The sequence below is a fragment of the Enhydra lutris genome, unplaced genomic scaffold (assembly GCF_002288905.1).
Source record: "Enhydra lutris kenyoni isolate GAN:26980312 unplaced genomic scaffold, ASM228890v2 scaffoldscaffold53, whole genome shotgun sequence".
Taxonomy (NCBI): Eukaryota; Metazoa; Chordata; class Mammalia; order Carnivora; family Mustelidae; genus Enhydra; species Enhydra lutris.
This window is the reverse complement of record NW_019154137.1, coordinates 5,823,362-5,848,102: the sequence shown is the minus strand read 5'-3', so window position 1 is coordinate 5,848,102 and position 24,741 is coordinate 5,823,362. Positions and strand designations below refer to the sequence as shown.

The window sequence follows — 24,741 nt, the reverse complement described above, 5'->3', positions numbered from 1 at the left end:
TTTGCATGTTTTCTATGTCTACCATGAGCAAGAAACTAGGAAAATTCAGGAAAAAAGAGGTGAAGTTTGCCTTACCCTCTTTCTGCAACCCTTCCAGCTCACCCACAAGGCACTTGATGTTCTTGTACTTCTGCCACAGCTGCCCAATGGTCTTTTAGTGTACCCATGCCCCCATCAATGTACCATTATCTTGTGTCCCACTGCTTCAGTGCTTTTTCCACTAGATGACAATAAGGACTGATGACTTAGACAAATTGCTAATATGTCTGCTAGGAAAGGTGTTACTCCTCTTAGGTTACATACTGCTTTAACCATAGCCATGTCATGATTAAGACCCTTAATGAAGGTTACTAATGAAGGTTTCAGATTCTGGGTAGGCCATTGGAAAGACTGGCTTTGGAAAGAGAGTCACATGAGGTACGTGTAACTGGCAAAGTTCTATTTTGTTCCTTTGGCATTTACCTTCTAGATCTATCAGCTCATACATAGAACTTTTATGTCCTTCATTTCAAAGTGGGCCACACTACCACATTTTCCCTCTTCTTGCCCAGATGAGCTTAAAAAATGTGAACCAATTTCAATATTAGCTTAAGTAGAACATAATTAGCAAAGCAAATCAGCTACAACAACACCGTGTGGTGCATTCCCAAACCAAGTGGAAATGATCTTTAGATTATCTGCTCTACTGCTCCCTTCCATTCATGCGAAGCAGACAGAACAGGCAGCTGATAATGTGGTGTGATTTAAGGAATTCTGCGTGGCCTCCCTTATCTGCTAGGAAGCCACTGTTACGCTTACTTCTTTAGGTTTAGAGTGTTGAAAAAAACTCTATGGTTTGGGAGGGGGATTAAATAGAATCTTTTAAAGTTTTTAGCATGCTAAGATGAATTATTATGTCTTGGACACCTGGTTGGCTCAGTGGATTAAGCATCTGACTCTTGATTTTGGTTCAGGTCATGATCTCAGGCTTATGAGATCAAGTCCCATGGCAGGCTCTGCGCTGGACTTGGAGCCTGCTTAAATTCACCCCCCCCACCTCTCTCTCTCTCCCTCAGCCTCTCCTGCCCTCTTCTCTCTCTCTCTCTCTCAAAATAAAGATGAATTAACATATCCTATGTCCAGTTAGACACCAGGAAGGGTGTATAAACAAACAGGTAAATTTTGAGTGGGAAGGGTGAATCAGAGAAGAGGATGTAAAGTGTCTGGAGTCTTTCCTGAGATGAGAAAGAGTAAAGGCATTGGGCACTAAAAAGAAGGAAGGTGTTGAATATAGGGAGGAGGCAAGTGGAAAACCAATTTAATTCATTTCTTGATCTGATTGTGAGAAACAGAGAGTTCTCAATATTTATGGTATCTTGCTTTCCCTGCAAGTATGTATGTATGTATGTATTTATAACAATAATTTATTATTATTTCTCATGTTTTTGTGAGTTGGCTAGGTTTATCTGGGCAGATTTTGCTTGGACTCTCCTCTGTAGTTGGAGTAGATGGTGTCTGGGACTGTCTGGGACTTTAGATATCTGGAGGCTTAACTGGGTCCCTGCATTCTATTTAAAACTGTTATTGATAAAGGCTGTTCCCCTTTGTTAGCCACACTCATTAGTCATTGGCTTAAGGATAGCATTATTAAAAGTGATCACCTGTCATTCAGGCTCTCCATCAGGAAAGACCATAGCCTCCAACTTGAGGAATTCTAAGTGACCTCCCAAAGACAGGCATAAAATAGGTCTTTATATTAAAAGGAGAAAACCAATTAGAGAAACAAATCTGGGGCACTTCGTGACAGGGGGCCAAAAGAAGTGCTCAGAAACAAGAAGCAAGAAGCAGGATTCCACTTTGCTTTGGTTATCACCAAGGAAGATGCTAAGGAAGGTCAGTTCCCAAATTAATCCTGTAAATAGAGAGTTTTGCAATACCTGGTCAGATCTTAGCTGGTGCACATAATGTTCTGTATAAAACCAACAATAATAATGATAATAGCCATTGAGTGCTTAGTATGTACCAGACATTATGCTAAGTACTATACAAATATCCAATATTCCCAACAACCTCATGGTGTACTGCTAATATTTCTATTTAATGGATGAGAATTCTGAGATAAAATGTTCTGTGTCTTGAGTGGAGGAGTCAGGATTTGAACTGGAGTCAGTCTGACTCTAAAACTCATACTCCCTGGGATGCAAATCCAATAATGACATTAAAGAGTAGTTATTGGCCCAAATGAGACAGGGAAAGATTTAGTAAGTAAAAGAGAGGACTCTGAAGGCCTCAAGTTCATACGTATACGAAATAATTATTTGTTTTTTAAAAAATATTTTATTTATTTGTCAGAGGGAGAGAGAGTGTCAAGCAGAAGGAGAAGCAGGCTCCCTGCTGAGCAAGGAGGGGCAGAGGGAGAGGGAGAGGGAGAAGCAGGCTCCCCTGGACTCAATCCCAGGACCCTGGGATCAGGATCTGAGCCAAAGGCAGACACTTAACTGACTGAGGTATCCAGGTGTCCCCAAGAATTATTTGTTATTGACCTGAAATTCAAATTTAAGGATCATGTATTTTTTTCTAGAAACAAGCAATCATGGCCCTTCAGTGAACATTATTCAGAAGTTACTTGGTAATTCCTGGATCCATAACAGCTAGCATGCAAGGCCCAAGATAAGGATCCATGAACCCCAGACAAAAATAATCTTGTGGGGAAATGCAATGTATTTCCAATGAGGAAAACTCCAATCTGACTAAATTATGGACAATAATTGGGGCGGGGAATTAACTTGAAGAGAGGCAAACTTATGGCTGTGATCCACTTAGAGTTTTAAAAAGCCCTTGACATCTGAAGGAAACAAAATACAAGTATGTTATGGAAGTGAGATTCTGGCCAATAAAAAAATCTTGCATTGCTCTTATAATCATTGTTTTTGAACCTCAAGGGCACAGAATTAATCATTACTAGGTTAGATATGAACTTTTCATACTTATGATATTTATTTATTTATGAACACTGGTAGTGAACACCCATAAAACCATCAACCAACCCAAGAACTATAACGTTACTGAGAACTTTATTTTTACCTTCCTCTTCCCCTCTATTTTACCCCCCCCCCCCCCCCGTTTGGACATCCTCCTGGCTCTCCCTCATAACTATCCTGAATTTCGTGTTTATCATTACCTTGGTCTTTTAAGACACACACACACACACACCTAAGCAATATAATGTTATTTTTGCTTGTTTTAAAACTTTAAAAAAGGGAATCATACTGAATATGTGAAAACCAGACTCCAAAGAAGGAGTGCCCAGTTAAGTCCTTCAGCCTATGTATGATGATAAGCAGAATGAGACAAAGGAAGACCTTATACAAATGTATGAGTAAGCAGGTGTGAGGGAACCAAGTTGTAGTCATCTAAAGGTATTTAGAAGTATTACAGATCAGCAGTAATCCTCAGGGAACACTAGGCTACTGTGATCCGACAGGCAGACACGTGGTGGTGGACATCAGCAAAAACAATGTTGAGAGAAAATCAGTAAATGTTCTATTCCCTTCTTATATAAGAGAAGTGTAGCTGCCCTGCACATACAATTGTGCATAGTTAACCTACCTGAAACTAATGTAACACTGCATGTTAACCATACTGAAATTAAAATAAAAAACTTAATAACAAAGTAAAAAAGGTCAAGGCAACTGCCAAGTGAGGACAGGGTTAACCACCTCTAAGAGAAGCCGGGGCACAGGGGACCTGTGAATGGCCTCTCACAGCAGATCCCTGGGCCCATTCCTGGCTATAGAAAGTAAGGCTGAATGGAACGTTGTGCTGACTCAAAGGACAGTGTTCTTGTCTTCAGACTCTGAGAAAGTTTGAGCTAAAAGGAACTAAACACTATTTTATTCAGTGATTTTTTAAGCATAGTTTTTCATGTGGAGTCATTTCTCCAGATGAAATTTTATGTGGAAAAGTCCAATATATAAAAGGGATAAAGTAAAGCACTTCTGATTCAACAGAGTTCCACTGGTGCCTCCCTATCATAAAGAAATTGTGACACAAAGAGAGGAAGTGTCTTGCACAAGGTCACACGATGAATTATGAACTAGTTTTTTAGAAAAGCTGTATCAGCATCTCTACACTGTCCCTACTCCAGAGCTATGTAGGGCAGCATGGGTCAGAATTTGCCTGGCATGAAAGTGACTTACCCTCATTGCCTAGCTCTCAGCATAGATGGTTCCACCAGGGGTTTCCCATGACTCAGCTGCTGGCAGCTTCCCTCACCTCCCTCTAGCCCCAAATACCAACAATGAAATTGGGTGGCAGATTAGTGATATTTTGGGACTCATGATTCTCTTTGGTAGTGTCTGTTATCTTTATCTGAATCCTTAATGAACGACACCCACTAGTTTTTCTCAGAAGACGAGTCCTTGGTAAAATTATAATGGAAGAAATCATTATCTTGGCAATCTTTTGAAGCAGTGAAGTACAGAAGAAAGGGCAACAGTTTCCTGGACAGTCAGACCTTGGTTTCAATCACAGCCCTGCCAGTCTTAAACTGCATGGTTTTGTACAAGTTACTTAACCTCTCTGAGCCTCAGTATAGGACAGTGATTACATGGGAAGGTTCTGAAGTTAGACTGTATAGTTTGAAATACTCAGGTGATCCCTTATTGGACAAGTTACTTAATATCTCAGGGCCTCCAACCCAGTTTCTTCATCTGTAAAATTGGGATAATAATAGTGCCTGTCTCAGCATTGGTTGTGAAAGCTAAAATGAGTTTAGTTATGGGAAGCCATCTGTAACAGTGCCTGGCACAAAACAGATAATTAATGCTAGCTATTTATTCATGCAACAAAATCTACTGAGCATCTATTATGTGCCAAGCATTGTTATAGGTATTGGAAGATACAGGAGAGAAAGAAAAAGATCTTGTCCTCTTGGAGCTTACATACTAGTGAGGGGGAAACACCATAATGAATGAGATGAATAAAATATGATGTCTCAATTGTAAGTGTTGGTTTGGGTTACTGTCATGAGGTAAAGAATGAATGAAATGGTACATGGAAAATATTTACAGTGCCTAACATATAAATTGGGAACCAAATAGTACCTTCTCTGTTTCTTTCCTCTTTCCAGCTCTTTCTGGCATACTTTGCCCTGTTAACCCCATCAGGTTATCCTCCCCACAGAAACCACTGCTTGCAATGTCACACTGATTACCCAGGTAAGCATAGCTTTTCTTCTCTTTCCCTTCCCCTATACATTTCGTCAGCACTCTTTCCTATTCTAATTCCTAGGGAGTAATGGTTTAATAAAGAAAACATTCTAATTTGACTTGAGAATGCACTGTTGTCCTCTACTCTTTCCTTCCCTATATAATGCCTTTGTGCTGCTAAAATGCTGTCTCTTCTTGGGACTTCTGTGTTTATCCAGTAGGAAATATCTTGGTTGTCTGTTTCCTAACGGTGCCCATCTCCATTTCTTCCTACTAGCAAAACGTCAAATTCTTGTTGAAGATGCTGTTTCTGACTACATCCTGGATTCCTGGGGACTCTAGTATAGCTCCCGGCTGTGTTCCCTTCAATGGTGAGTGACAAGCAAGGCTGGAGCCAGCTGTCATGCTTTTATTTATAGTCCCCAAGTCTATAGGGTCGGGACAGGTATTGTTAATGTACAATGTAGCAGCTAATTATACCACCAATATTCCAAAAGGCATCATTACAAAAATGTCAAACAACTTGATTACCCCAAAGATCAGAATAGCAATATTGCATATCATTTACAGAACACTTTTCATAGCCTTTTGAATCAGGGAGTAAAAAGGAAACTGAAGTCTCTTGCTGACTTAATGATCACGTTTGAAGCAAGCAGGAAGAAGAAAAATATAGCTCTGAAGGAACTGATAGAGATATATCACAAGAAAGTTCTCCAGGTAATACCACAGTACTGTGAATTCCAGGGGAACAAAGAAACTTAGAGCTGTGAGGGCCTTAAGAGATCATATTGTTGTGCTTTCTTTTTTTTTTTTAGGTTTTATGTATTTATTTGAGAGAGAGAGAGAGAGAGAGAGAAAGAGAGAACAATAACAAGCAGAGTGAGGGGCAGAGGGAGAGGGAGAAGCAGGCCCCCCGCTGAGCAGGATGTGGGGCTCTGTCCCAGGACCCCGGGATCATGACCTGAGCCCAAGGCAGATGCTTAACTGACTGAGCCACCCAGGTGCCCCTAGTTGTGCTTTCTAGCACTGTAGTTTTGATCCATAGTGAGTTTCCAGTCTGGTGAAATATTTTCACGAGTTTGTGTGTGTGTGTGTGGGGGGGTGTTGGAGTAAGGTTGAGAACTGTCCTTTTTTAAGGAAGCACAGTCCTTTTCTTTATATCATTTCTGTTTTCCATTCTGCATGTAGTCCTTTCTCTTCTGAAATGATGATGATGATGTTAATGAGAAATGGTGTGTGTTTGTGCATGTGTGTGTACATACATACATACATACATACATACATACATATATATTCGGTCTGTGTGGTAGACTGAATAATGTCCTCCCAAAAGATGTCCATGTCTTAATCCTCCAAATCTGTGAATTAGGTTACATGGTGAAGTGGAATTAAGGTTGCAGATGGAATTAAGCTTGCTAATCAGTTGACCTTAAAATAGTGAGATTATCCCAGATTATCTGGTTGGCTCAAGATAATGACGAGGGTCCTTAGATGTAGAAGAATGGGGCAAAAAAAGCCACAGAAGAGTCAATATCAGAGTGATATTATATGAAAAAGACTTGACCAGCCATTGCTAGCTTTGAAATTGGAGGGGACTATGAGCTAAGGAATGTGGGCAGAGTCTCAGAATTGGGAAAGGCAAGAAAAGATTCTCCCTTCGAGCTGCCAGACAGGAATGCAGCCTTATTGAGTGCAGCCTGGTGAGAGTCCTTACCAGACTGCTGACCTACAGAACTGGAAGATAAACTTGTGCTATTTTAAGCCACAAAATTTGTGGTTATTTGTTACAGCAGTAAGTAGAAAACTAATATACTTAACAGAGCAAAATTAAAGTTGATAACTCTAGATCAACCTATACTCCACTCACCCTCCCCCCCTTAAAATATTACTGGTAAGAGAAGTCCAAAAGTTTCGAAACTAACGATCTTAGTCCAATTTCTGATTCAGGACAGGAATCAGCTGCCGTGAGGTCATGTTACCACTCCCTAAATACCTCTAGTGACAAGGGAGCTCATTACTCATAAGTGACCCTTTACTCGCTGGGTAGCTCTGATGACTGTAGAGCTCTTCTTTAAATCGAACCTAACTCTGCCTGTTGGGGCTCTTGAGTGCTACATGATATACTGAATTCCAATTCTGTATGACCTCAACTTTGTTTTACAGGAAGCTCAAAAATACAACTGCTGTACTCAGGAGATCATAATGGCTATTAGCTATTCAAGTTTGTGCATTTAGTCTCTCTATGCTGCCCTCTTCATGTCAGGCTAAAAATTTGCTAAAAGATCCCACCTCCCCCTTGATCCCTGCCACCTCCATAAATGATCTTCCTAACTCCTTTTCTGTCGTCACTCATGATGAGATGATGAGGACCTTGCAGCCCTCTGCATATGCAGCCTAGTTTCTGCTCCCATCATTCCACTGAACCTGTTCTCTCAAGTTTGATGATTACCTGCTCACTGTCAAACCCAGCTCTTTCCACGGACATCATCTGACTTGACTGCTGAGCAGCATTTGATTTTGTTAGCCAAATCTTCCCTCTTGAAACTCACTTCTGTTTCAAAAGCACAAAACTCTGGTGGCTCTACCTTCTTTATTGTTCCTTCTCACTTTCCTCGTGCTCCACTCCCTTGACGAAGATAGGTCCGAAGATTCTTTCCTTGGGACTCTTTTCTTACTACTCCAAAAGATACTTTTTTCATTCAACAAATATTTATGGAGTTCCTACTATGTGCCAACTAGGGGTCTTATCTCACGCTCTCCCTGCGGATGGCTTCCCAGTAGATACCTCTAGTTTCAGACACATTCTTGGGCTCCAGATCCACATTTCTGACTGCTCATAGAACAGCCTCAGCTGGAGGACTTCATATTATTAGGTCTTCATATTCTCATATTCAGCATATGTTTTCTTTCCTCTCATCTTCCTTCTGTGGATCTGCTTCTCTTATCCTTGCTTCTCCTAATGCATTGCTCTTCTTCTAGTCACCCAATCTGGAGTCTTCGGGTCATCTCTCTGGCTTCTCTTTCTCAGCCTCATCCGTGTGCCACTCTCTGGTGATGTTCTATCCATTCCACCTCTACAGCATGTGGAGGATCTATTTCCTGTTCATCTTTAGTTCAGGTTCTCATTCCTTCTGTCTTAGACTATGAAAGTAGTGTCATAACTGGTCACCTGCTTCGAGTCTTTTCCCAGTCCATCACTGGCACTGCTATCACATTACTCTTCCTTCTTTCTCTTCCAACTGTCCAATCAAAATATACCCATTCTGACTCCCATTTTGGCAAGAATCTGCCCCGTGTATGAGTTGTTAATGGACTAATAAACAAATCTTCACAATTGATTCAGTTTAGGGTTTCTCAACCTTGGCAGATACTATTGATATTTTGGGCTGGATAATTCTTTGTTGTGATAGACTGTCCTATATATTGTGGGATGTTTAGCAGCCCTGGATGCTACTCTAATATTAGAGGCCATAGCACTGCCATTGCTCCCCAGTTGTGAAACTCCACATGACCCAAAACATCATCAAATACCCCTGGGGGGCAACATCACTACCCATTCCCTCCTTCCTCCCTGCCCCCAATATGAGAACCACAGGGTTGGCTTATGACTTACTCTCCACAGAGAATAAGGCCTTAACTTAATGAAAATACATACACATTTAGAATATTCCAAAGGAGTTACTTTAGTAGTAAAAAGTCAGGAAGGGTAGATATTTTGGGCTCTTCAAAGCTCACCATACAAGCAGATACCTCCCTGGTCTTGCTCTTAAATTGGTTATTTGTGTTTAAGTTGAGGATGTAGGAGTGGGTGAACTAGAAAGAAGATGGAGATGGTGGGGTAGGTGTGGGATAGTAGCCAGCTCATACCTTCCCTGGGTTCATATAGATCAGCCTTCTCCTCCCCACCAAACACCCTTTGGTCTTGGGTTCTAGTAACCACAGTGGGTGCTTATAGGGTACCAGAGGCAGAACAAGGTGTCAGCCCCATTCTCCAGCTGATGATTCCATGGTTTAATTACCATCTTTGGGTTAATTCCCTTGAACATTTTGTTCAGCTCTCAGGAGTACACTGCCTTCCGACAGTCTAACTAGTTATTTTTGCAATTACATGGCATGTATCTAAATGCTGGCAAAGAAAACATTCATTATCAACATTTGATCCTACTTGAATATAACGGCTTGCAAATGCAGGCATTAACATATGAACACATGTATTTTGGAAAATTCATTTTGCAACTGTAAGAGCAATCCACCCTTCCATAGCAGCATCAGAAATGGCAGGAGAGATGTCGAGGTGGGTTGTGACAAGGGGGTGATTTTAGGTCCTTCTATAGCAAGACAGTATGGTTAAGCATTGGAGCTGAGGAGTTTTAAATTCTTTTGCTTGTTCATTAATTAATTTACTCATTTGCCAAATAAAGTTTTGAGTTCCTAGTGTGACAAACATGGTCTAGAGGCTGGGATACCATAGTGAGCAAAACAGACAGGCTCTTTGTCCTCACGGTACTTAAGGTTTAGTATTGGCAGCAAATATTAATAAAATAATTATACCAATCTGTGCTTATCATGGTCTTAGTACTAAGAAGGGAAGGTATTAGGGTGCTATGAGACTATGTAACAAGGAGACTTTAATTTAGGTCAGGGAAAATTTATCTGAGGACTTGACATTTGAGCTGACACCTCAGAGAGTAGAAGAGCATCGGATACCAAGAGAATAGCACTTGCTAAGGCTCTGAGGGAGGGCAACATTGGATGCACTGAGGCACTGAAAGATTAGCCTGGCTGGAGTATGGCCAGCAAAGAGGAGGATGCAAGGTGAGTCTGGTAGGAGGTAGGGGCCGAACAGCAGAAGAATTTCAAGGACCCTAAGAAGGAATTTAGAGTTCATTCTAAGGACCATAAGAAGAAATCTTGGAAGGATCATGGGTATTCCATGAGCTGATTTATATTTTAGAAATTTTTATCTGGCTGCTGTATTGACAGTGGATTTAAGTAAGGGGGCATCTGTGAAAGCAGGGAGAACATTTGGAGTGTTATTTCTGTAGTCTCTGTGAGAGGGAACAGTAGTTTGGATTTAACTTGTGGCCATGGAGGTGGAGTGATTTGGCATTTTTTTTTCTGAGTTCAAATTAATAGTTGAACAGTCTTGAGATAGTTACTTAAACTATCCAAACCTCATTTCTATACCTATAACAATTGGGATAATAATTTCTGCCCCATAACATTGTTGTGCCTATGAAATAAATATGCCCAAAGTGCTTAGGACTCTCATATAAGACTGTGCTCAACTGATAAAATGGTATGTTATTAATATTATTTTTTTAAAAGAATTATTTATTTATTTTAGGGAGAGAGAGAGCACATGGTGGGGAGGGGTAGAGGAAGAGGTAAAGAGAGTGTCAAGCAGACTCCCGCTGAGTGCAGAGCCCAATGTGGGGTTCAATCTCATGACCCTGAGCCCAAACCAAGGGTTGGCAACTCAACCGACTGCACCACCCAGGTACCCCACTAATATTATTTTTAAAATTATTCCTTAGTGCTTTTGCACTGAGATGGGTTTTTATATGGTTCAGTCACTAACTTGCTGTGTGATCTTGGGTCAGTTACCTCACCAGGCTTTAGGTCTGTCATTTGTAAGCCAGCAGAACTAACACTTGCTCTGCCCACATCAAAAGGATGTGTGGAGAATAAATGGAAATAATAGTTGAGACTCTCCTTTGAAAAATTATAAAAGCTGCTATCTGAGTGTCAGTGAGAAAGTATTTGGTTCTTGACTCTCAGTAATCATTGTCCCCACAACAAAGAACTCAACAGAATCATCATTCTTCCCAGCCTCAGTTTCTGGCATTCACCTGCGTTATCTCTACCAATCATCTAAAGTAGTGAGGGTTGTGTCTTGACTTGCAACTCATTTTACATGGGATTTAGCACAATTCTTAATTAAAAAACTAACTGATCCAGTGATCCAGTCAGTCAATGAAACAATTTCTAAAGCTGGGCAGGAAACTGATGAACTTTTATGATGCCTTCAAATCAGCCTTAAGATCTGTTATAGACTGGCAGGAGCTTCAAATTTGATATTGTAGCATATAGCATTTAAAAGCCATTTTCTTTAATTAGGCACCCCGTGCTGGGAAGGAGGATGAGCTGAGTCCCTAAACAAAAATTATTCTTAAAAGTTAATTAATGGTTGTCTTGTCTCCTGTATGCTTGAAAGGCTTCATAATTCAAAACAGAATGATATAAACATAATAAAATGTTTAGGCCCATTGTCAGTTGGGAAGGTATACTCTTACTTCCCACTGTGTTTGGATTCCTTAATATCCCATTCTTTTTATTGAGTGTAATGGCCTAGGTCACCCCCTCCAGCTTCTTAACAGTGCCACAATCTCCTCTGTAATTTGACTTAGAAGTAGGCATTCAATTTCCTCTTGAACACTTCTGGATGACGGTGAGCTCACTGCTTCCCAAAGCAGTTCATTCTACTTTGGGGCAGCTCTAATGATTAGAAATGTCTTTATTATAGTGAGCGCAAATCTGCCTCTATAACTTTCACCATCTATGGTTGTTTCTTTTTTCCTGAAGCTCACAGAAAATGCCTATTCCCTGTTGTAATGGAAGGCCTTCAACCATCTGAAGATACACATTCTACTTGTCTGTGCCTTCTCTTCTTCAGACTAATCACCCCCAGCATGTCAGATGTATGTCATAGATCCAAGGCTTTCAATTCTGGCCATCTTCCCCTTGATGTATTTCAGTTTATTAAATGTCACTCTTAAGAATTTGGTGTCCAGGACTGAGCATTGTACTGGAAGTGAGGTTGAACCCACCCAGAAGGCAGGAGACTCCTATTTTGAACTAGACATCTTATATATCTATCAGTGCTGCCTAGAATGACATTGATTTTTTTTTTTACATTTATACTATCAAATTGGGGTATACTCCTACTTTGTGGTCTTGAATTTATATCCCAGGTATCTCATTAAAGACTTCTGCCAAGCCAGGCTTCTCCCAACCTTGCAAATGTGCTGTTGATATATCTATATCTGTATCTGTAACTGTATATCTGTATCTATATCTATATCTATAAGCTAAATGACTTTATTAGTAACTTTTACCCTTTTCAAATGTCCTCATGATTTTGACACAGGCTTTTAACAAGTTTGGTTAACAAGTTTATTAGCTATTAGTCCCAGTTACTTGTTGTCTACAAATTTGATCAGCCTGCCTTGGGTAGCATTATCCAACTTATTGACAAAAGTGCTGAAGAAAATAGGTCAAGGACAGAATTATTTGCAAGGCTACTTCATTTTTCACCCCGACACTTTCCAGGATGACAACAATTAGGTAATAAATACTCTGGCTAGAGTTCTTTGGTCTGCTCCAAATGTGTCTTTAATACACCTGTGGTTTAGGTGATACAAATGATCTTTAATATTGACTATCGTTCTTCAGACATGTTCACAGTTCTGCCTTTCAGAGAAAAAAAAGTAACTGGAATGATTTTCTTCTTTCCTGGTATCATCATCCTTGATCCTGTATCTTTACCATTTTTCACTGAGTCTTACAGGGAGGAAGTGAAAAAAGAAGAGGATGCTGAGAGGAGACAGAGAAGTGCTTTCTGGTAAAGAATGAACTACCAGAAGAACTGGGAAGCTGTTCTTTCCACCCTCCAACTCAAGCGGTCTGTTGTTACCTAAAGTCAAAAAGCTGATTCATTGCCTTTTGTGGTCAGGAAGCAAATGGCCTACCCATTTTACATTGTGGAATAATTGATATCTGATTAGCTCCTGGAGTCCATGGTCCTTAGCATCCCTGCCTGCTAGTAGACTTCAAAGAAACTATAAGCAGACTTACAAAATTGCCCAAATGTTGGGGCGCCTGGGTGGCTCAGTTGGTTGAGCGACTGCCTTTGGCTCAGGCCATGATCCTGGAGTCTCAGGATCGAGTCCCACATTGGGCTCCCTGCTCAGCGGGGAGTCTGCTTCTCCCTCTGACCCTCTTCCCTCTCAAGATCTCTCTCTCTCTCTCTCAGGTAAATAAAAAAAAATCTTTAAAAAAATTGCCCAAATGCAATCCCGGTGAAAAGTAATTATTGAAAAGCCATCTTTACAGTACCCAGGACTGGTGATTATACAAAAATTTCAACGTATTGCTGTTTGAAAAGTCTGTATGACCTCAGTTCCCTCAAATATGTTCTACCAGCCTGGAGAACAAAGAACCTGTTTTGGCTTTAGGAAAAAAAGGTTTAAATTAAAGGCATTTTTTTTCTAAGTCAAATTCAACTAGTTGGAGTTCTGAAAATAATTCCCCATTCTAGGTTTGGGAGACATTCAGGTCTGTGCAGAACTTTGTGCCAAAGATGTCCATTCAGAGGTATTTGTTTTGTCAAGCACAGAGCTTACATTCAGGCAAACCTCAGTGTCCCTTGCAAGACATTACAAGGTCTGGCTACCCTCTATTTTTCTTAAGATTTATTTATTTACTTGATGGGGGAGGGGCAAAGGCAGAGGGAGAGAGAGAATCCACAAGCAGATTCCCTGCTGAGCGTGGAGACTGACCCGGGGCCCTGAGATCATGATGTGAGCCAAAACCAAGAGTTGGACACTTAACTGACTGAGCCAGTCAGGTGCCCCAGCTACCCTCTATTTTAAAAATACTTTGATCAGGAACTACAGCTACTCTAGTTCAAATTTGAGAACAAGACCCTCCGAAACCAGCTTCTGTAAGTCCTCCCATACTGCTTTGCCTTAAAAAAAAAAGTACATCTTTCTGTTTTTTTTTCCCCAAGATTTTATTTACTTGACAGAGAGATAGTGGGAGAGGGAACACAAGCAGGGGGAATGGGAGAGAGAGAAACAGGCTTCCCGCTGAGCAGGGAGCCCAACGCGGGGCTCCATCCCAGGACCCTGGGATCATGACCTAAGCTGAAGGCAGACATTCAATGAGCCACCCAGGTGCCCAAGGACATCTCTTGAAAGAGATGACAGATCTTGAGGCTTAAAGAGAAAGAGATCCAGCTTTTTAACAAGGGCGCCAACAAAATGTACGTACTCAAAATGTGTTTGCTACATCTAGTGATCGTCTGGATCTGGGTCGTCTGATCTGGTAGCCACTAGCCACATGTGATTATTTGAATTAAAATTAGTTGATGTTAAATAAAATTAAAGATTCAATTTCTCAGTGACATTGTACACATTTTGAGTGCCACATGCATTAGAAAGTGCAACATGGTACATTTCCATCCTCACAGAGAGTGCTGGTGTAAGTAGGTCCTATTCAAGTTATCTCCTGTGCCTACCCAACTAAATATGTTTCATTTTAAGTCAACCAGAACTTCGTCCTTACTCTCTCCTAGGCACTGTACTAGCTACTTTCATACTTTTTTTTTGATTGAGTATGGGGTTGTTTAATGTTTCATGGAAATAGCTAAAGGGTAGGCAGAGAAAGTAGTTGCCTTATAGTGTTTGAAAGCCCCTAAAAAGCCTTCTTGCTTTTGATTGTCTTCTCAACTGACTACTACAAAGTTTGAAATACCCACCTCTATTAGCCAGGATGGTGATATTCCCTGTCAGGAGACAAATGCAGCCCGGAAGTGCAACATGTGGTTCGTGTCACTCATGAGCATGTCAGTATGGAGTGGTTTGCCAGGTGAACTCTGAGAAACAGGCACTGAGGGAATAGGACACCTATCAGGTACATTTTGAGAGCTGGTGGTGGAAGTTAGGAAAGATCTGAATTCGTGATCTTCTACCACAGTGCCTCTCTATATGAGGGCAACACAATCTGGCACCCTTCTGCCACCTGAAGGCAGTGCTGGATGTTATGACTGCAGACATGAGGGGGAGGGGTAAAGTTGGTGACAATACACCACATCAACACTGCTATTTGCTAAAGGTAGATTCTGGTCTTCCGTGTGTTTCGATCAGGCATGATCAAGGCTGTTCAAATAGCCTCTAACTTGTGTGTGTCATTTCAGCAGGTATTTTTCATTCAACATTTATCAGACAGTACTATGTGGGATGGTCAGCATAGTACTCCACGCTCATAGTACTCCATGATCAACAGGGGATCTGCTTGAGGATTCTCTCTCTCCCTCTGCCTTTGTCCCTCCCCCCTCAAGTAGATAGAGACATAGAGTGCTACTTTCCTGTTCCCTTTCTTATCACCTCCTACTATTCAGAGCTAGCCCAGTGACAGCCACACCTCTCCTTTCCTAAGCCCCACTTTTCTCTGCTCTCTCTCCTTGTTTACCTGGAACTCATCTTCCCCGTTAGTATACTATTCCCCAGTGTTTCACCCTCACTGCTGACTTGTTGCAGACCAGAGTATGAATGACAAGGAAAGGATAAAGGAAAATGAATCCTCCCTCCCTTTCCTTACAGTAAGTGTTCTGCAAATTGCAGGACACAGTCCACTAATGGGTTATAAAATCAATGTGAGTCATGACCTAGCCTTTAAAAAAAATGAAATACAATAGAAAAATGCCATGTGTATCCATGTAGTAAGAGTAAATATTGTTTTGTGAGACTTTTGTTTTGATTATCAAATATATGCACGTGTATTGTGGATTAAATAAAATGGTAACTTTTTAACACCATATACCAATGTCGCTCCATGGCCTGTCCCAGGCCTAGCACTGGTCTGGTCTACGTTTTTGTCTTAACTGTTTATCACCTCCTGCAGAAACCCTGTCTTATTCCTTCTCCTGTTTTCCCAATCCATTCCTCTTCCCTAGATCCTCCTAGAGCTGATCTGGACTCCCCCTTTTCCCATCCAGCTGGAGTCGCAGTGAGCTGCCACCTGGAGATGGGAGCTGGAGGACTCTCTGTTCTGTCTAGCTCAGATGGGAGTGATTAGGGAACTTGTGTTATTCAGCTTTCATGTTGGGACTGTAAATGCATCTTCCCACAAAAACCTGAGCACACCAGGGGGCTGGGTTCAGCACTGTACATACAGTCCTTCAGTTTCAGGCTATAGCCTATGCACTACAGTGGACAGCTCTGGCATCCAGTCCACCTGTATGCCAGCCAGATGACACAACTTCTTTCAGAACTCAATCAGTTTGGAAGCTGAGAAGAGAAACCACTGGTGCAGAGCATCATTCAAATGGATTCCTACTTTAACTTCCAGCAACACAGAACAGCTGAATCTTCTTCCACAGACCCTGCAGATGCTCCTTCAGTGGTTTGAAAGTAAGCCTGTGTCTCCCAAAGTGCCTAACTTGATCCACAGGGGAGAATCTGACTATAAATAGCTATAAATAGCTAGAATGAAGTAAACACATGCAGTTTTAGCTGCAGACAAAATAAGTAGCCCCCGGCTTGCGCTTTGCTGCTCAGTCATGTATTCAACTTGTAACTATGTGTTACCAAAGAATACACCTGACCACGTCAGAGTTATCCATTTGCTCCAGGAGGAAGAGGAATTAGGCCTCTGTAAACATTCTCTTTGTGTGGTGCCATGAAAAATTAAAGACTTCATATTTTCAGATAACAATGGCATTGCCTGAGAGAAGCTGCATATTTAGTCATAGAAATATCCCAGTTCAGTCCTCAGAGGTTGACAAAGGACATGTGAAGTAATTGAACACACTGTCTTATTTTAGGTATTGGGACCCAGTGACTGGACCCTCAGCTCCCTATTGCCTGTCATATAGACTAAACCCTTCAGCCTGGAATTAACATTAGAAAAACATGATGCACAAAGCTGGACATGTCAAGTACTCAGTTAATGGTGCATCTTTGTTTTCTACCCCATGGGCCAACATCATTAGAGCTTATGATTGATCTAAAATTGTCTCACATCATTCTCCAGTAGCAACTTTCTGCTCCAACCTAGTTGGTCTTCCCGTGCTCAACACACTTCTTACTCATTCCTGCTGCTCAGCATTTTTCATGTTGTGTCTCCATCCTGGAATGCCATTTCCCAAATCTCGACCACTATAATTCTTGCCCACCTTTCAAAACTGGGCTGAAGCTCCCTCCTCCATGGAGCTTTCGGTGCCCATTTCATCCCCCAAGAGACATATCCTTTTTCTAAGTGTCTGCAGCACTTGGACTGTGTGCCCACATTTGGGCACTTGACCATAGCATGTCTCAACCGAGCGGTGGCCTGCTTATCTCATGTGTGGGAACTTCCAGACATGGCTGAGAGGCTTTTGGAGAGCCAGGAAACACAAAACACGTGTTCCCTTAGTTTTTTTGTCTGGTTCGGTGTAATTTGGTTCATACTGTAAGCATTTAATGAACCCGTGGCATAAACTGGTACTGAGAAGCAGAATTCTCCAGTTCTGTCTCTATGTCACTACTGATTCAATCTGTGACCTTCACTTTACTTTCTTCTGAGCTCCTACTCTTACTGTACTTCACTTTACTTTCTTCTGAGCTCTCACTCCTCTCTAGCACACTGTCAAGGGCAGTATTTATATATCCTAAAGAGATGTTTTATGGATTAGCCATAATAAGTATAAAACGTGTAAAAATATGAAGATCTGTAGAAACCCTATTTTTATAGGAATAATAATAATTACAGCTACACTTAGTTAAGTGCTCCAGAAATCTTATAGAAGACGCCTTCTCTGGGGGGAAAAGCAGCCAACGGTATCAGCAATTAGTCAATTATGAGTATTTAATTTTATTTCATTGCTTGTGATTTTTGTTTCTGTGCACAATAAGAGCCTAGTTGCCCCTTATTTATTTTAAGATTTTATCTTTAAGTAATCTCTATACCTAATGTGGGGCTTAAACTTACAAGCCCAACATTGAGTCACACACTCTACCAACTGAGCCAGCCAGGCACCCCAGTGTCTTTTGCCTTTTAAAGGGAATCTCTGGTGAAGTTGGCTGGAGATCAGTCTTTATGGGACCTAGGCTCCCCGGACCAATGTTATAGACACAGTAACTCTATGACTGTGTCTTACAACACTTTGCCTCGGAGGCTCCCACTTTGGCCAATGTTCCTTCCCATGGTTGGTTTTCATCTGGCCCTGAGAAAGAGTCTCAGCTCCGACAATATTGAACGTAAGTGTTGGCCAGGCAGCAATGGCATCTGAAGGCACACTGAGGGCAGAGTCCTTTGACGTGTTCCTGGGAGAGACACAGAGGAAACTAAACATGCATTCCCTTAGCTGTGAAAGGGTCTCTTGGTCTATAAGAGGCTTGAAAAAACTAAGAGGGGGCCCTTAGAAAAATTGAAGAATCTTTCCCTCTGGAAAGCAAATGCACTTAATTTATTCAAAGAAGCTTCCATGTACTCCTGGTTGGAGGCAGAGATATGACCTCTAGATAGTTACACCTTCGCTAAGAACCTCCAACTGTAAAATATTTTAAAAGAAGTATTCTTTGGGACTCATTCTGCATCCCTATCTTTATTTATCTGACCACCTGAATCATCCTACACAATGAATTCCTATAAAGTGTTCTATAAAGTGTTCTGAGATTTCTAAGTCAATATTCTTTTGTGTATAATTAATAATTTCTCTGAGAAGAGCATGTGAATATATTTGATACAAAAAATAATTGAATGATAACAAAATTTCCCTTCTTTTTCATCTATCTAGCTAATACAGAAAAGTATTATCAATGTACTGTCACTCACTAAACAAATATTTATATGACTGGCCATCAAAATTAGAAATCAGTTGGAGGATGAGGTTTATTTTATTTACTATGCTTCATGTTCATCAGTTAACAAGCACCGACTGTCTTTTTTTCTGGAGGCTAGATTGCTGAATTCTTATGTATTAGAAAGTTTTTGTTGTGCTTTTTCTCTGCAGATCTCAGTGTGAGCAGCTTTGGAAGGATTATAGAGAACAAACTTTAAAAGACATTTCAAGTGCCACAAAACATTCCTTTTCCTGAGTACTGTTTTTGCTTTCTAAGTTTTGTGAATTCCTCTTTGGTGAAGAGTTCCATACTTTCTGGCCCTGCCCTGTCCCATTCCTTCTTCCCTTCCTCTGGGGCTACCCCAGAGCCAAACAGCCTCTGTATCTGAGAGCTGTGGAGCCAGTTGGTGACCCCCTAGCTTCCAGGAGCAGAAGTGATTGCTCTGGAATCTGTCACACAGTGAGGAGGTCTATCTGGAACTGTATTATTTTCCTACATTGTTTTTCTAGACAGTTCAGTTTTTTAGATTTTTCTACTTTTGCCTTTTCTCTCTTTTTTTGATTGCTTCAGATTTCTGATTATGTATTCAACACACACCACAGGATGCCAATTTAATTTTATTGGTCCATTTAAAGGGCAAATAAACCTTTGTTTTTATAAGTTGAAGATAAAGGACCAATTATGCCCAATGCATATTTGCTCTTTGAGCTTATAATTCAGTTATGTATCTCTGGAAGAGATTTTTGCCATTTGCACCCTCTTGCCTTATTTCCTGGTGTATTTTTTTTTTAAAAGATTTTATTTATTTGATGCAGAGAGAGACAGAGAGATCACGACTAGGCAGAGCAGCAGGCAGAGAGAAAGGGGGAAGCAGGCTCCCCGCTGAGCGGAGAGCCCGATGTGGGGCTCGGTCCCAGGACCCTGAGATCATGACCTGAGCTGGAGGCAGAGGCTTAATCCACTGAGCCACCCAGGCACCCCTCCTGGTGTATTTTTGCTAAGACATTACACGTTTATCAATGAAGACATTACCCTTGAATGCAGAGTTATGATTTCTTTAGCTGCCATTGTTTTATTTCTGTTCTAAGCCCGCATTAAGAGTGAGCCAGGCACTGAGGATATTACACTCCCTTGAACTGAGTGGTCTCCTAAATCCCAGTGTGTTGCCATGATGCATGAAAGGATTGGATACTTGTTGTAATTGGATTGTCATCCAATCAATTTCAGGGAGCCGGGCTGGCACTGCTTTCCTGCTTAGAATGCAATTTCCTCTAAGAAGCTCACCCTGAACTGGCCCATCCTGCAGATAATTATTGCCTCTACATATCACTTTGCCACTCTAGTTATAATATACTATCAGTAGTCCAGAGTCAGAAACATTTGTGAATTGGATTCCAAGAGAGAAAGTACAACTCCTTTGAGGATAGAAGCCTTGGGGAGTGGCATGAGGACCGGGGAGGTGTTTGTCATGGGGATGACTATTGTTTTTTGTGTAAGCGATAGACTCAAGATGTGATAAGCGAAGTGGCTGGAAATTCTCTGCTCTGCTGAGGCCAAAGTCACAGGCCAGCTGGCAAGGGGACTAGTTGGACTTTCATCACTGGACAGACCCCTGGCATCCAGGTGGAAGGAGAGCCTGGGACAAAAGCATCATTTTCATGTACAAGGACAGAATTCTTTTTCTAGGGTCTCGTCATGTTATTCATGCAAATGGAAAGAAGCAGGAAGAAAATGAGTGGAATGGTTCTGGTTGTAAAACAGGGCTGTTATTTTCCTAATTTTAGTGTAACCTTTCCTTTCAGGAAAGGAAAACATGAGAAGAGGTAAGTATGTAGGAATTATTCATAGGGGTGCTTCTAGAGCCTATCAACTAGCTAACAGCTTTATATAGCTAATACTGTTCTTCAAATACTTACTATTCATGGCTTCAACCCCTGATCATCAGATTCTCTGGCAGAAGACATCCTACTTGTTCTTTCATTTCTAGATCTTAAGCATAAAAGGACTTAGGTAGGGATAAAGGCAGAAACAGTAGGAATGGCTCTTCAGAACAGGTAAGAAATCACTGATTGAATTCTGCATATTTGGTAAATGCAGGCACATTCCTTAGTAAGTGAAGTTCTGGCAAATTCTCAAGGCACCAGACCTATTTGCAGGACTTCAGCAAGAGGAGGTAAACCGTTAAGGGTGGGCTGCTGGAGATCTAGTGCCAGAGTATTAGTCAAGAAGGCTGGAGAGCTAGAAGGAACCTGGGAGATAAACAAGAAACTGAGGTTCTGAGAAGGCAAATGATTTTCCAAGGGTGTCCCCATTTCACAGATAAAGAAAATGAGGCCCAAACAAGTAACACCACACAGTAGCAAATATCAGAGCTAGAATGTGAACCTGGAACTATCTGAAATACCCTCATGGTACCTAAGCAGGGCCTGTGACATCTGGAAGGCTCTTCAGGGGTGGGCTAAGCTTAGGTGTTATGTCAGAAAGAGTTTGTTGCCTAGGAATGGCAACAAAGATGAGCTTGAGAACACAGCGTAGTTTCCAGATAAGAGATTATGAGGATTGAAATATATGAGGTGTAAAGAGATAGCGACCCTGGAGGCAGTGTGCTCAATGGGTAAGTACAATCTAGAAGATTCCAGCCCCACCACTCATTTGGTGTCAATCACAGTTCTTGGTGTTGGGGATATGGCAGTGAGCAAAACAGACATAAATCCCCCCCTCATGCAGCTCATATTCTTGAGGGGGAGGAGACTGATTATCTGTGTGACCTTGGCCAAATTGTTCAGCTTCTTAGAGGCTCAGCTCTCAGCTGCAAAATGGCGAGAATGGAGCGCAAGTCAAAGGGCTGCAGTGAGGATCAAATGACTTAATGCGTCTACACCACGGAGTGCCCCAAATGGTAGTTATTATTATTATCATGCTGCATATGACTGATCACAGTTTAATATTAACAGTTAATTTTCACCTGAGGTGCAATTGGTGGGGGGAGGGCAGAATTATAAGCCCATTCAAAGTGAATGGGCAGAAAGGGGGAACTCTGAGAGCATCAGAATTGTCCTTCCACATCTGGGGTGCAGAACTCCAAACCCCTTGGGGGTTTAGTACCTGCTACATAGTTTTGTTGCTTGCTTTTGTGGACAAGGCACTTCTAGTGAGAGCTGGAAGGGGTTAAGGCCTGGTCTCTGCCTGCTGACATGTTGCTATGTATATCCTTTTACACATACATATGTGAAAATGCCACCATTCCTTATTTCTACTTCAAGCTGTGGACTTGATTTCAGAGAGCATCTCTTAAAATCTACTCTTCGAATATAGGTTTATTTTATTTTCAGGTGCCTTGCCAAAGGATGAGGATGTGACCTTTTCAGAAGCTGGAAAAAGTGATTATCTGCCTAGGTGTATGGTGCTGGTAAGTAAAAATAACTGTTTAATCAGAGAAGTGATTTAATAATTATTTTAATAGGTCCAGATGGCTACAATGCATTTCTCTCCACTGCACCCATGCTTCTGAGGAAATAAAATACACTGGAGATCCTGCTGCTTTATAAAAAGTGCAGGATGTCTGGACTCTGAGAGAGGAGCTGGGATAGCTTTGAGCTGACTGTGCTTTCCCATATGCTATCTAGAATGTTCTCTCTCCTTGGGGTGCCTCGGTGGCTCAGTGGATTAAAGCCTCTGCCTTCGGCTCAGGTCATGGTCTCAGGGTCCTGGGATCGAGCCCCACATCGGGCTCTCTGCTCAGCGGGGAGCCTGCTTCCCCCTCTCTCTCTGCCTGCCTCTCTGACTACTTGTAATCTCTGTCTATCAAATAAATAAATAAATAAAAATCTTTAGTATGTTTTCTCTCCTCATATCTCTTTCCCCAGCCATGAGGACAATTTTACCCTGCTAGTGGACTCGCTCTCATCCTGTTTCTTAGTCTAAACCATGACCTCCTCAGGAAGAGTTCTCTTACTCCTCCCATAAGGCTAGATGGCTCTCCTAGCATCCGGTACTTATTCCTCACAGCATGGATCATATTTATAGACAATGAGTCACTTTTTCAATGTCTGTCTTCCTCAGCTTTATAAGGACAGAGATAGAGACTACTTGTATAGCCCACCCCAGCCTGAACTTAGCACAATGCCTGGCACATAGTAGGTGCTCAAAAAATTTAGTTGACTGACTAGATGAATGAACAAATAGCATTCAAAAGTTCTGAATTCTGGTCCCAGTCTTGTTATTTTCTGGCTGTGTGGTCAAAAAGGTATTGACCTCTTTGGGCCTCAGTCTCCTTACCTAAAAAATGAAGATTCAATGATCTCTAAGGTTCTTTCTGGCTTGACTAGTTAACCATTCCACTAAAGTCAGGATTTGGATTCTTATCACTGGGGGAAAATATTCTGGTTAAATTACCCAGGGTTTGCTGCCTCTTATTTCCAGGGATCTCCAGTATGCTAATGCTTTGAATTGTCATGGTAAAAACAGGTTTAATTAGTGGATTCTTCTTCAAAGGCCTTGTAGCAGGGGAGAGTGTTGGTTTGTTTGGGAAAAGACTAGCAATTTGCCCACTGCAGACTTGACTTCTCTGATCACTTGCTCTTTGTCTAGCTTTTACCTCTAAGATGAGGTGCTTTCACAGGGAGATCTTCATCTTCCTTAAATACAAAGAAGTATTTAAACTAGGGAGGGAACTCTCTGGTGTTAAGTGGTTATAAGCAAACAGCTGCCTGGCTTTTTCTGCTGTTTTATTTCTTGTGTCAATCAAATGCACAGCTTGAAGTTACATTAGAGACCCCAGCTGGACCACAGAACTAAGAGCTCCAAGATGTGTCACAGCCGGCTTTGTATCCACAGCAGCTAGCATAGTGCCAGGTTCAGAGTAGGTGTTTGAAATGTCTACAGAATTAGATAAGGTGACAGCTGGGAGGCCCTACATATAGGTTGAGTAGGCAATTTTCCCATATTTTTGTTATTTTTATAATTTGTACCCGGTTGTATTTCCAGAATGATCTGAAGCACAGTTGTCTACATAGTGTGGTTTGAGGACTACCAAAATGCTCCTGTATGTCTCTGAATTGCTCCCTACCAGCCTACTTGGTGCCAGAAATTTCTACCAAGTTGTTTTAGGTGGGCATGGTGGGTTATGAAAATAAAAGTATTACATTTGGATCAGCGGGGATAATTGAGGTACTGGTGATCATTAACACCTCCGAACGAATTAGTTTTTGTATTAGCTGATGCGAGTGTCCCGAGGGCAGGGCACTGGCCTCTCCCACTTAGGAGTGGCACCAAAAGTCCAGTGGGGCACTGAAAACCATCTGGGACTATTCCACAGTGGCAAGAGACCTTGCATCTGGTCTTGAGAAAGCTTGAACTTGGATCCTGGGTAGCTCAGTCAGTTAAGCATTGGACTCTTGATTTCAGCTCAGGTCATGGGATCGAGCCCTAAATAAAGGCTCAGCACTCAGTGGGGAATCTGCTTGGGATTCTCTCTCTCTCTCTCTCCCCCTCTGCTCCTCCCCCTACTCGCATGCTCTCTTTCTTTCTCTCTCTCTTTTTCAATAAATAAATAAATAAAATATTAAAAAATAAAGAGAGAGACACTCAACTGACTGAGCCACCCAGGTGCCCCAAGAACTGGGATGTCTTTAGCTTTCCTCTTAACACTCCGTCCCTGCCCCCAATTTCATGCATTGACAAAGACTCCTTTATTTTAGCATCCCCAGTTCCCTCTTAGCACCCAGTTAGTAATCCAGACCCCCTGGGCAGCTTGAATCCTTATAGCACACATTTTCTTCTTAAAATAATAGTGATAATGGGTACTATTTGGTAAGTATTCACTTTTTGCCAGACATTGTGCTAGGCCCCTACATGTGTTGTCTCAACTGTCAGGTCCATTTAAGTACAAAAAGCATGATGTTTCTGTGACTCTATAATGACTCATCTTACTAAGCCCATGGTCC

The 24,741-nt window shown here is 41.5% G+C and overlaps 1 protein-coding gene across 1 annotated transcript in view; it reads right to left on the bottom strand.

Annotated features, from left to right (window-relative positions):
- Positions 1-24,741, bottom strand: part of LOC111157250 (glutamate ionotropic receptor AMPA type subunit 3) — a 282,995-nt gene that overhangs the window by 212,838 nt on the left and 45,416 nt on the right. The gene's annotated exons all lie outside the window — the stretch shown is intronic.